Below are 12,275 nucleotides of genomic sequence, written 5' to 3'. Positions count from 1 at the left end.
ATTTATACGTCATTTCTTAAGATATGGTACCTTTGGACACCCAAAACCTTTTAACCTTAGGATGGCATTACGTGAATCTTGGTTTATGACATGCTTTATGTGCTTATGACTATATGCAACGTGTTAGGATAGTCTTCTTATTTCTATTTTTTAGTTTGGTCTAGGTTCCCAATTATGAAGTTTTCCCTTCGTAATTTTGAGTCATGTTCGAAGGGTAACATAAAATAAACGATGAAAAAAAGAGCGCTTGAAAAAAAAATCCTACGAGCAGGTGACACGCGCAACATAATAAGTTGTGCGACCCCTACTAGCGCAAGCCGCGCGTAGCTTAATCTCTTGCGCGCGCCCATTGTTACGAGTCGATTTGATTTCTCAAAAAACAAATTGACTCGTTCAAACAATATGTTCATTGTAGAATTGTTTAATGGTGATGTTATCCGTTTGAATATATCTTACTTCATTTCTTTTTTTCCTTTCTTCTCAACAAGCGTATTAATTTACTTATGCTTTTGAAATTCCTTTAGGGCCGGTTCTCAAGCTTGGGGGCGAAGACTCCCGGGCGCTCGTATTCTATGTTTACCATCAAGTAATCCACCTCTTTCAAACCACCTTCCCTCGACAACTAGTCCTAGTCCAACAACAATGTCAACCATCGAACAACTCTAGGAAGAGATTGCTCGCTTGAGAGAAGAAAAGGCTCAAGAGGCCGAGGAAAGAAGAATTAAGAAACTTGAAAAAGATAAAAAGAAAAATGCCAAGGCTCTAGCCTTACAACAAAAGATGGAACAATTATCCGTCAAAGAAAAATCGTAGCTGGAACAAAAGATGGAACAATTATGGGGATTAGCCCATGGAAAAATCACTTTTGGAAATAAACCATGATAATGATGTAGTTTCGGCTTTCTTTACCCAATATGAGAGTAACGTAGAGTTCAAATCGACTCTACGTGAACTTCATCAAATGATTAAGTTGAACTATGGGGATAAAGTTGAACAAAAGATGGAACAAAAGATGGAACAATTATCCGTCAAATGATAATGATGAGGAGGACATGTGGGGATTTGCCGCGGAGCCAATCTGCACAATTGAAATGGAAGAAAGCCTTGAAGAGCCATTCAAGCTGTATCCATATTCCACCAAGATAGTAACCAACATCTTATTCAAGAGTAGTTACTTTCCTGGAATGCCTTTGGGAATGGGAATGAAGAAATCTCTCTTACTTCCCATCCCAAAGAAAAGTTTCTCCTTTGGATTGGGATATAAACCAACCAAAGAAGAACGAGAGTCTCACAATGCGAAAAACAAAGCACGTAGAGACAACAACAAGAAAGGGATAATCACTTTACTCCCATCCTACCAACAAACCCTTAATGGAAAATTCAAAAGGGAGGGAGAAGATTACCCATGTTATGACCTTCCAGAACCATTAGTTCTAGAAGGAATCAAGAAGCCTGGATTCAAAATATTCCACGATTGCTACTTCTTGACGATCTTAAAATCGTTGAATCAAGACGCCCAACTCTAGGGTGCTATGATGGGCAAGAATTTAACTTTCTATTTGGACTAGAGAAAAATCATGTCGCTACAATAACCAATCAAAATTCCATTCAAGATGAAGCTTTTGACCCAACCTCGTTGATCACCCCTTTTAATGAACTCTTTTAGCATGGATGGAGGAAATTTTTCAAATAGACTAATTACATAGGCGATAAACTTGAGATCATCATAGGCGAAGGGAAGATGTTTGAAGAATCAGATGATGAATCTAGTATAGACTCTAGGGAAGCTGAAAATTTAGGCCTTGTGGCTATTACTGAATTTTTATTTTCTAGTTCTAAGGACAAGGATCCCAAAAAGGATTCTTCTCTTGATTTACTCTCTTTTGATTTTAATAATATGAGCTCTATTTCCGAGTATGTGCCTGTAGACACCCATTTGTGTCTCCCTAAAACCAAACCCAGTGATGAGTACCTTTCACGTCGAATCATAATCGAATGAAGCGAAAGTGTGGAAAGTCTAGTGTTGCGGAAAGTTTTCTTTTCTCTTCTCTCTGTTTTTGAAAACTTATTTTAAGAAAATAACCAATTCAGTTTGGTTGGTCCATGATATGGGACCAATAGTAGTGTAGTTGGATGGGGCTTGACCAGAGCTTTCCAACGATATATTATAAGCCCAATTCCGATGAATATTGAGGAAGTTATAGCAAAATTACTAAATTGGGCTCGTTTTGAGCCTTATATGCGGCCCAGTGATCTAGGGGAGGGCCTAATACGCATTTATCATTCCTAATGTAATTAGGAATGGTTTTAGTCTTCTAGAATCTTCTAGAAGGTTCAATTAGCATTGATAAATTGACTTTTGACTTTTCAGAGTTTTAATTAAAATCAAATAGCATTTTTGAAGGAATTATATGATTTTATCCTCTAGTACGGCAAACTTATCTGATTCTCGAAAACGCGTTGAAAATAGGCTTGGCGCCTGACCCCAAGCTTTGGCGCCTAGAACCAGGCCTCGTTTTTTTGTGCGTCAGACTCTGTTTTATTTATTTTATCTTTTTGGCTGATTTTCTCTATAAATATCGTATTAAAAACTCCGTTTTCATTCACCAATTTTCATCATCAATCAGTTTTCATTCGCAAATCATTAATTCTTTTGCATTCTCTAAATCATTCATATTTTCTTTGCTTTTCATATACAAAATTCCGCATTCATTAGATCTAGAAACACCTAGCCATATTCGAAGTTGCCTTCGCCTTAGACGTGAAAGGTTTAATTTCTGAGGGTTTGGTCCCAAATCTCTATTTCAATTATTTAATTTAATTGTTTTGATTATTATTTTCCTTGAAGTTACTAACGTGTTTATTTTTTATTAGAAAGAGGTACGAAGCATCAAAGTAAGTATTTTAATTGATTAATTGATTTGTGATGTAGAAATCATGTTTATATTGTTATTATGATATTCCTAGTATCATGTCTAGGGTAATTTTAACATTAAATATGATTTTTATGATGCTTCCTACTCTCTTCCTAATATTTATGATTGTTAATATCATGTTAGGGTTAAAGATTTGATTTTTATTTCTTAGTGACATGCTAGGGTTTGTTATTAATCTCGTTAGTATCATGCCTAGGATCTTGCTATTTTTATTATGCTGTAATATTAACATGAATATGATTATGATTATTATTATTATTATTATGATTACAATTATGATTTTATTATCATGATATTATTTATTATGTTGCTTATATATATTTATTTCTTGATCACACCTTTTATGCATGTTTGTAATCACGATTAATAAGATAATTAATAATCTTGTTTAGGGTTAATGTGATTATAATTTCAAGTGATCGCCAATAATAGTTTATTTGTGCATTAAATTCAACCAACATAGATTAAACAAGTTTAGGGTTAACCTAATGATTGTATGTTAATTAAAAAGCGCACATGAATACGATCAGAATAAAGTAGAGGCCTATTATTAGGGTAGGTTCAATCTCTTTTAGGTTGGATTTGTACCTTCATCCCCGAACCCTTATTTGGTTCAAGACCTTATGGAGTTGACAATCTCTTGGATCGTTAAGGGGTGTAACCTTCATCCTATGAACGGTTTACAAGTTCCTAAAACTTGTTGGCGACTCTTTTGCTCTATCTTCTTCCCTTTTGGACGCCACCGTACTTTAGTGTATGATCACAGTAGGGTTCAAGCTAGGGGTTAACGCTTGAAATTTATTCCCTACAGTTTTTGGCGACTCCACTAGGGACAGATTTCTATTTTAATTCCTGAATTTGTTTCGGCAATGACTTAGAATGAGTGGATGAGACTCGAAAAGTTCTAAGTATTTCATGTGCGTAATTTTGATTAACATTATTGTCATATGCATAAAAAAGATCTCATTGGAAAGACCATCCGTAATTAGTTAAAAACATAGGATTTTACATGTAGGAAATTTGAGAAATATCTTTCACAACTAGGACCGAAATAACACCGCGTGTAACTGGAAAATTTTATCGAGCACAGAAAGCTGCTGAGGCATGTGGGAAGTAGCGTCAGGGGCCAGAGCTTGGCGCCCGTATTTTAGTCGTAGCGCCAGACGCCAGTATTGGCGCCAGGCGCTACAGTTAAAAGCTGACGCCAGTCTCTAATCGCTAGCGCCAATTTCCCCTAATACTGAGCTAGAAATATGCGTTCTAATTTCGACCGTTTTTTCGTATTGTTTGCTCAATCCTACTTCCTGATTGAATTTTTTCTCACTTTTATGAAACCCAATGTGTTCTGCATATGGACATAACCCTCTGGGAATTCATGCTCCATCTACCCGATTGAACGCTCCGTGCAACAAAGGGTACATCCGAGATGTTGAATTCACCAAACCATGGAAGTGAGTTTTTCTAAACTCGCGGTGTCCCATCCACTCGCGCCAACCCTTCACGGTTAGGCTTCCGTGCGGTGCATCCAGAAAATTAACCATGGACCCTCTATTGACTAACCCATATCCCGAACTTTAGAGAACTAGAGCCATGGTTAGGTGGCAAACGCATCGCATCATATTATGCCTACTGGACTAATTGTGCATTATTTGTTATGCATATATATTCTATGTTTCTCTTAACCGTTTGTTGAATTATGTGGAGACTAAAAAAAATTAATGACTTAAAGAACTTTGCCTAACTAATTAATTAATTAATTTGAGTCAATAAAGTTTAAATTTTAATCGGAATTGACCTAGTACGACTTTAGCATACCCCGATTGACTAATAACACCGAAAACAGTCCCAGACTGAAGCTCCATTACTGGCGCCAAGGTCTGAGCTTTAGCGCTACATTATGGAGTATAGCGCCTGACGACAACTCTTTCGTCTGGCGCCAGGCTCCACAGTGCGACGCCATTCCTGTTGCTTGGCCGACAGTTCGGATTATTGGTCGAGTCATCACCTAGGGTCTAATTAATCAGTTTTCTATTTAATCCGGTTAAATTTTGCTGTCAACAGTATTTATTTGAGTAAATGATCGAGTTTAGGCGCTAAGTCCCATGGTCTTACACAAGAGTCCAAGCAAGTCACTTACACTCAACGCACACACCAATACACATACTTTAACCATGATTAAGAGAGTCTTGTGTGCGCGTTTTTTCTGTCATTTTTTTAGGGGGGTAAGTCGGATATTAATCCTCCAATAAAAAAAACATACTTAGTTCCCTAAAATATGTACATTATTTTTGCAAAAAAAAAATATGCACCCTTTTCTTTTTTCCTTAAAATAAACCGTAAAGTCAAGTTGATTCGAGTCGAGTAATTAAAACGCAAAATGGTTTATTTACAGCGCGTGGTCAAGAAAAGAAGGATGGTTAATCAAAGACAACCTCTTTGTACAAGTCCAACTTTTCGACAAACCCATAGCTCGTAAGAGGAAAGCTAAGGTTATAATGGTAACACAAGAAGAAGCCAATAATCTTAAGAACCAACTGGCTACCGTGACTGAGACACTGAAGCTTCTCGCACTCAAGATTGATTATCCCGTGAAGCAACAACAAATGGACCTCATGCAAGAGAGTTTAAGAAAGTTGTCTAGCGATTACAAGTTTCAAGAGCTTACATCACAAGGGGTCTCGGTGGATAAAGATCTTCTTCCGCAGAAGTTCAACGCCAACGACATCCCAAAATTCAGAGCAACTGACAACCCTTACTTTCATTTAAGAGCATTCGAAACAATAATGAGTATTAAGGGTATCGATAAGAAAGTCTCCCCCTCTCTGTTCTCACTATCTCTCGAGACCGTTTGCCAACAATGGTTCTTTTTTCTCGAGAAAGAAAAGACCTCTACCTGGGAGTCAATAACAAACGCTTTTGTTGATAGGTACAAGTGCAACATTCAAGTCGAGACTGACCATAGGGAACTTGAAATCCTCAAACAGAAAGAGAATGAAGGCTTCACCTCTTTCTTTAACAAATGGAGAGAAACCTCAGCTAAAATGATTGAGGTGGCAAGTGAAAAAGAATCTGTGAGACTATTCATGAAAAATCTCCAACAAAAATATTCCAATCATCTCAAATATTAAAATAATCTCCATACTTTCAAGGTCGTTTATGACATTGGGATCAATATTGAAGATGACTTGGCTGAATTAAAAGCTGCCAGCAATAACTCCAACAGTGGCTGGAAAGGAAAGAAGAACGACAATCCTTCTTCTTCCAAAACCGCCCACTCAAAAAATGTTAGCACCTTTAATTTAGGAGAAGTCCTTGCTATGATCAATCAAGGACTGAAGAAACCATTTAGGAGGAATTTCACTCCTATTGGCATGAGTTATGACACCGCGTTTGATCGATTAAATGCAAAAGGTCTTATAACTCCTATTGGACCATTTGGGGACCCACCAGTTGAGAAGAGGTCAGCTAATTTGAACCCCAATGCACACTGCAAGTATCACATAGGTAGGGGTCATCTTACTGAAAACTGTTGGAAGCTTAAGGAAGTTATCCAAGACTTGATCGACAACAACAAGCTGTCGTTGCCCCCTGCCAGTAAGAAGCCAAGCATTGACAATGCACCTCTAGCTTATACCCTGGCTATCTCCGATGAGGAAAACGAGGTTGACCCCTCATCTCTCAGTAGACCTGTAAAAGAAAACAGCGCCATAGAAAAAGAAGAGGAGATTTTTTCGATGTCAAGGATAACCTTTCAGAACCAGCAATTAAAGAAGATATACAATTTCTCACACTGTCTATGAGGGAGGTATCGCAACTACTACGTGAAGCTCTCAAAGTTATGAACGAACTCCATAAGAAATATGATGAGCTTCCACTTCCGAAAGATGAACCTAAAAAAGAATTCACACCAGTGAGAACGACTTATGAGGCAAAGCATTTTCCCTTACAAGTCACTGAAAGACCCAAGAAGAGCAATAGAATTTACACTCCAATTAGGATCCCATACGCACAAATGTTCGAAATGCTCTCCGAGAGTGGCGAGATCAAACCTCTCGAACCGAGACCATTTGAATCGTTGAAAAGGACAGATAGATATTACTGTCAGTATCATCAATCAGGGGGTCACACTATAGAAAACTGTTTCAAATTCAAGGATTTGGTACAGAAAATGATTCATGAAAAGAAACTAGTCCAAGTTCAATAAGAAGAAGATGCAACCATTAATGGAGTTTGGGACAGTGATGAAGAAGATGTCTATCTAAAGGACTTAGTAGGACTTCCGCCTTCTATGTCATACACCACATATGACATTTGGGCTGAAGAAGACTCATCAATAGATGTCCTCACAAGATCTGGGAGAATGCAACCTCCCGTTTCAACACAGCCTATGCCAACCACACAACAAGTTCCCATACCTATCATTAAAGACAATGACATTATTAAGAAGTTTAAGAAGACAAAAGTTGAGATGAATGTATGGAAACTTCTGGCAACATCTCGAGAACATAGGTTGGCTGTAATGAATGCCTTGGACAAAATTGAGATAGACTCTGACACTACTCCTGAAGGACTAGCCAACTTCCTCACAAGTGACCTTCCAAGCCCGATTAATTTGATCACCTTCTCTGACAAAGATTTACCCCCAGAAGGTGACAAACACTATACGGCATTAAACCTCACAGTAGTTTGCAAGAGGATGAATGTTTCTATGACTCTTGTAAACAATGGATCAGCCATCAACGTTTGTCCACTTAGAACTGCGAGGATGCTCGGCATAAGGGACGAAGATTTAACTCCGTCTACACAAGGAATAAGGGCCTACGACAACACTCGTCGTAAAGCTCTTGGCAAGATTAACCTAAATGTAACAGCAGGAGCAATATAACATGCTACTAATTTCCAAGTAGTAGACATCAAAGCTTCATTCAAATTATTTTTAGGACGCCCTTGGCTTCATGATCTAAAGGTCGTCCCTTCATCTCTCCACCAACAAGTGAAAGCTATAGTTGGAGGAATTCCAATCACCATCGATGCTTCGCCTATGAGAATCAAATCTATAGAAAATCCAATTATTAATGTGGAGCACGACGGGGATGATGAAGACCTATGGGGCTTTAACGAAGAAGTCTCCTTAATCCAAAAGGATGAAAGGACCCCTCTTTTCCATGACCCCCATTCAAACATTCTTGTCAATGCCATGCTGAAGAAACAAGGACACTTTCCTTGGATGACCCTAGGGAAGAAGAAAGGAACGGCAAAACCGCTGGAGTTACCTGGCCTCCCTAAGTTAGACACTTTCGGACTTGGTTTTGAACCGACTCTGAAAGATCTCAAGCAAGCCCAGGAAAAGTCAAAAGCACGTAGGGATGCTCGCATTCAAAAGAAAGCAATCCCAATGGATCAATACCCTCTTACGCTTAATGGTCAGTTCATAAAAGAAGGAGAGAACTATCCATGCCATGAATTTCCCGAGCCATTTGTTGTAAACAGCATACGACAACTGGGATTTGAGATTTTCTTGGATTGCTACTTCACTGATGAAATCCCAACTCCCGTCCACAAGGAGAAAGCACCCCCATGCTTTGACTTTAACGTCATGGGATTACTGTTTGGGCGAGAAAAGAATGAGCCAACTTATAAAGAGGATAACTCCTCGCTCATTCAAACAGTCCTACAAAGTGAAAGCTTTGCTCCCTCGAAGCTAATTACTCCAGCTGAAGGATCACTACAAGGGTGGCGCAAGACTATCAAGGTGACTACTCCAAGCGGAAGGAAGATATCCATCACGACAGGGCAAGGGCCGATGTTTGAAGAGTCGTCTGAGTCAGAGTCTGAGTTAGAGTCTTTCCCTTTAGAGTCTTCTAAGTCTTTAGTAGTAATACCTCCCCCTCCTATTTCCTCTCCTAAGATAGTTAGTGATCTAGTCCCTGAGGACATATCACTCTTTGATGTTATGATCTCAGAGTACAATAATATTTCTCATTCTCCTTACTTCACGTGTTCTTCTCTAACCCAAGATGATGAGCATTGCTTAACTAACGATGAAAAAAACAAAGAAATTATTAAAGCAATGGAAACACTCGAAAAGAAAACACCAGTAATCGAAGAGACTGAAACAGTTGATATCTCAAATGATTCAACTCATAAAAGAGAAGTTAAAATCGGATTAACATTGGATAAATAAGAAAGAACCGATTTAATTAACTTACTTAAAGAATTTATCGATGTATTCGCTTGGTCATATGAAGACATGCCAGGCATTAATAGAGAAATAGCTCACACACTATACCACTAATTCCAGGAATGAAACCTGTAAAACAAAAGTTGCGTCGAATGAAACCTGACGTAGCCCTTAAAATAAAAGAAGAAGTTCAAAAACAGATAACTGCAGGTTTCATCAAGGTATCCAAATACCCCGAATGGGTCGCCAACGTCGTCCCAGTTCCGAAGAAAGATGGAAGGGTAAGGATGTGTGTCGACTATAGAGATCTAAATAAGGCAAGTCCAAAGGACGACTTCCCTTTGCCACACACCGATATTCTAGTAGATAACACGGCAAATCACGCGCTTCTTTCGTTTATGGATGGATACGCAGGTTACAACTAAATTCTCATGGCAGAAAAAGACATGGAGAAAACAAATTTTAGAACGCCATGGGGCACTTACTGCTACACGGTAATGCCATTCGGGTTGAAAAACGCGGGTGCTACTTACCAACGTGCAGCAACTGCCTTACTTCATGACATGATGCACAAAGAAGTCGAAGTATATGTCGACGACATGATTGTAAAATCAAAAGACCGTCCAGGCCATCAAGTAGCCTTAAGGAAATTTTTCGAAAGGCTAAGAAAATATAATATGTGATTGAATCCATCAAAGTGTGCTTTTGGAGTCACCTCAGGCAAGCTCTTGTGTTACGTCATAAGCTCTAGAGGAATAGAGGTAGACCCAACCAAGATCAAAGCAATCATGTCAATGCCACCGCCCAAGACTGTGAAACAGATTCGAGGATTTATTGGTCGGTTGCAATACATAAGTAGGTTCATAGCAAAACTGACGACAATATGTGATCCAATCTTCAAAACCTCAAGAAGAATGTACCAGTAATATGGGATGACGAGTGTCAAAAAGGCTTTGAAAAGATCAATGCATATCTCGCAAATCCTCCCGTATTAGCACCAGCACTTCCCGGAATACCTCTTAGGTTATATTTGACGGTTACCAAAGAGACAATGGGAGCTATGCTAGCACAAGAGGTAGAAGGCAAAGAGAACGCAATCTATTACCTAAGTAAAAAGATGCTCGAATACGAAGCACGCTATACACCGCTCGAGAAGTTGTGCCTCACCTTGGTGTGGGCCACAACTAAGTTAAGACATTACATGTTGGTGCATACCGTTTTCGTAGTCTCCCGATTAGATCCACTCAAGTATCTATTCGAGAAATCTACACTCGATCAATGGACATATATCAAGATGGATAGTCAATCTAGCACAATTTGATGTAAGGTTCATGCCACAAAAAGCTATCAAAGGATCCGTGGTGTCAGACTTTCTAGCAGATTTTCCAATAGAAGACTCGACGCCAATACAGGACAATGAATTTCCAGAAGAAGACCTAATGGTTACTGAAGATGATACTTGGACCTTGTATTTAGACCGAGCCTCAAACCAAAAGGGATGTGGCGTTGGAGTACTACTAGTATCACCTAAAGAAGAGCACGTTCCAATCTCCATAAAGCTTGATTTCGACGTTACCAACAATGCTGCTGAATATGAAGCATGCGTGGTAGGCCTTGAAATAGCTTTGGCATTGGGAGTAAAGAAGTTAAGGATATTCGAAGACTCTTCTTTGATCATCAATCAGATATCTAAAAGGTGGAAGGTAAGGAGCGAAAGTCTAGCCCCTTATCAAACCTATCTGGAAACTCCAACCGATCAATTAGACAAGGTAGAATATACATATCTACCTAGAGAGGAAAATCAATTTGCCGATGCCTTGGCAAGATTAGCCTCAATGGTTAGGTTTCCCACGGAAATCGAGCAAATGCCTCTAACTATAGAAAAAAGGCACAAACTAGCATACATCCAGGCTATAGAAGATGACAAGGTAGTCCAAGGCGAAGAAGAAGAAGAAGAAGAATCGTGGTACACGGACATACTCAACTATGTCACCAAAGGAGAATACCCTCCTCATGCTGATAAAAGAGCAAAACGAGCATTGAGGCTTTTGGCTTCCCAATATGTACTCATAGACAACGAGCTACATAAAAGGGTACCTAAAGGTCGAGCTCTCTTATGTGTAGGAAAGAAGGATGCACAAAGAGCAATGAGAATAGTCCACGAAGGAATCTGTGGCACTCATATAAATGGCAAAATGCTAGTCCAGAAGATAATGCGGGAAGGATATTATTGGAATATAATGAATAGGGATTGCCATCAATATGAAAAAAGATATGCCCTAAATGCCAAATTTATGCCAATTTACAACATGTCCCTCAATCTTTGCTCCACACCTACACATCGCCATGGCCATTCTCTACATAGGGAATTGACATCATTGGCAAAATTACTCCCCCAGGAACAGGAGGCCACGAATTTATTCTAGTAGCAATTGATTACTTCACAAAGTGGGTCGAAGCGCAATCATACGCTAAACTCACTGCGAAACATGTATCCCTCTTTATCGAGAGAAATATTATTTGCCGATACGGAGTCCCACATGAAATGATAAGTGACAATGGAACTCAATTTCAAGCCGAATGTGAAGAATTGCTACAAAAATACGGCATTCAACATCATCATTCTTCCCCTTATAGACCTCAAGCAAATGGATCAGTCGAGGCAGCTAATAAAAATTTAAAGACTATCATCGAGAAAATGACGAAAAATTATAAGGATTGGCCTGACAAACTTCATTTTGCATTGTGGGGTTACCGCACGTCAATCCGTACAGGAAATACGTCATTTTCCTTGGTATATGGAATGGATGTCGTACAACCTGTCGAACTAGAAATACCATGTCTACGCATTGCGTTAGAGAGTAAACTCGATGAAGTTGAATGGACTAGGGCAAGATATGAAGAATTGATTCTACTCAACGAGAAACGACTAGAAGCTCTACATCACACTCAGTGTTACCAGACTCGTATGGCTAGGCATTTTAATAAGAAGGTCAAGATAAGAAATATCAAAATAGGAGACTTGGTGTTAAAAGCACTAAGGAAAAATGTTTTAGACCTATGGGGTAAATTTAGACCTAATTGGCCTGGACCCTACATTGTCAAACAAATCCTGTCAGGAGGTGCAGCAAAACTAACTGATATGGATGGCAATGAAT

Source organism: Chenopodium quinoa, unplaced genomic scaffold (assembly GCF_001683475.1).
Source record: "Chenopodium quinoa cultivar QQ74 unplaced genomic scaffold, ASM168347v1, whole genome shotgun sequence".
NCBI lineage: Eukaryota > Viridiplantae > Streptophyta > Magnoliopsida > Caryophyllales > Amaranthaceae > Chenopodium > Chenopodium quinoa.
The sequence above is the reverse complement of the archived record's forward strand: the minus strand, read 5'-3'. Positions refer to the sequence as shown.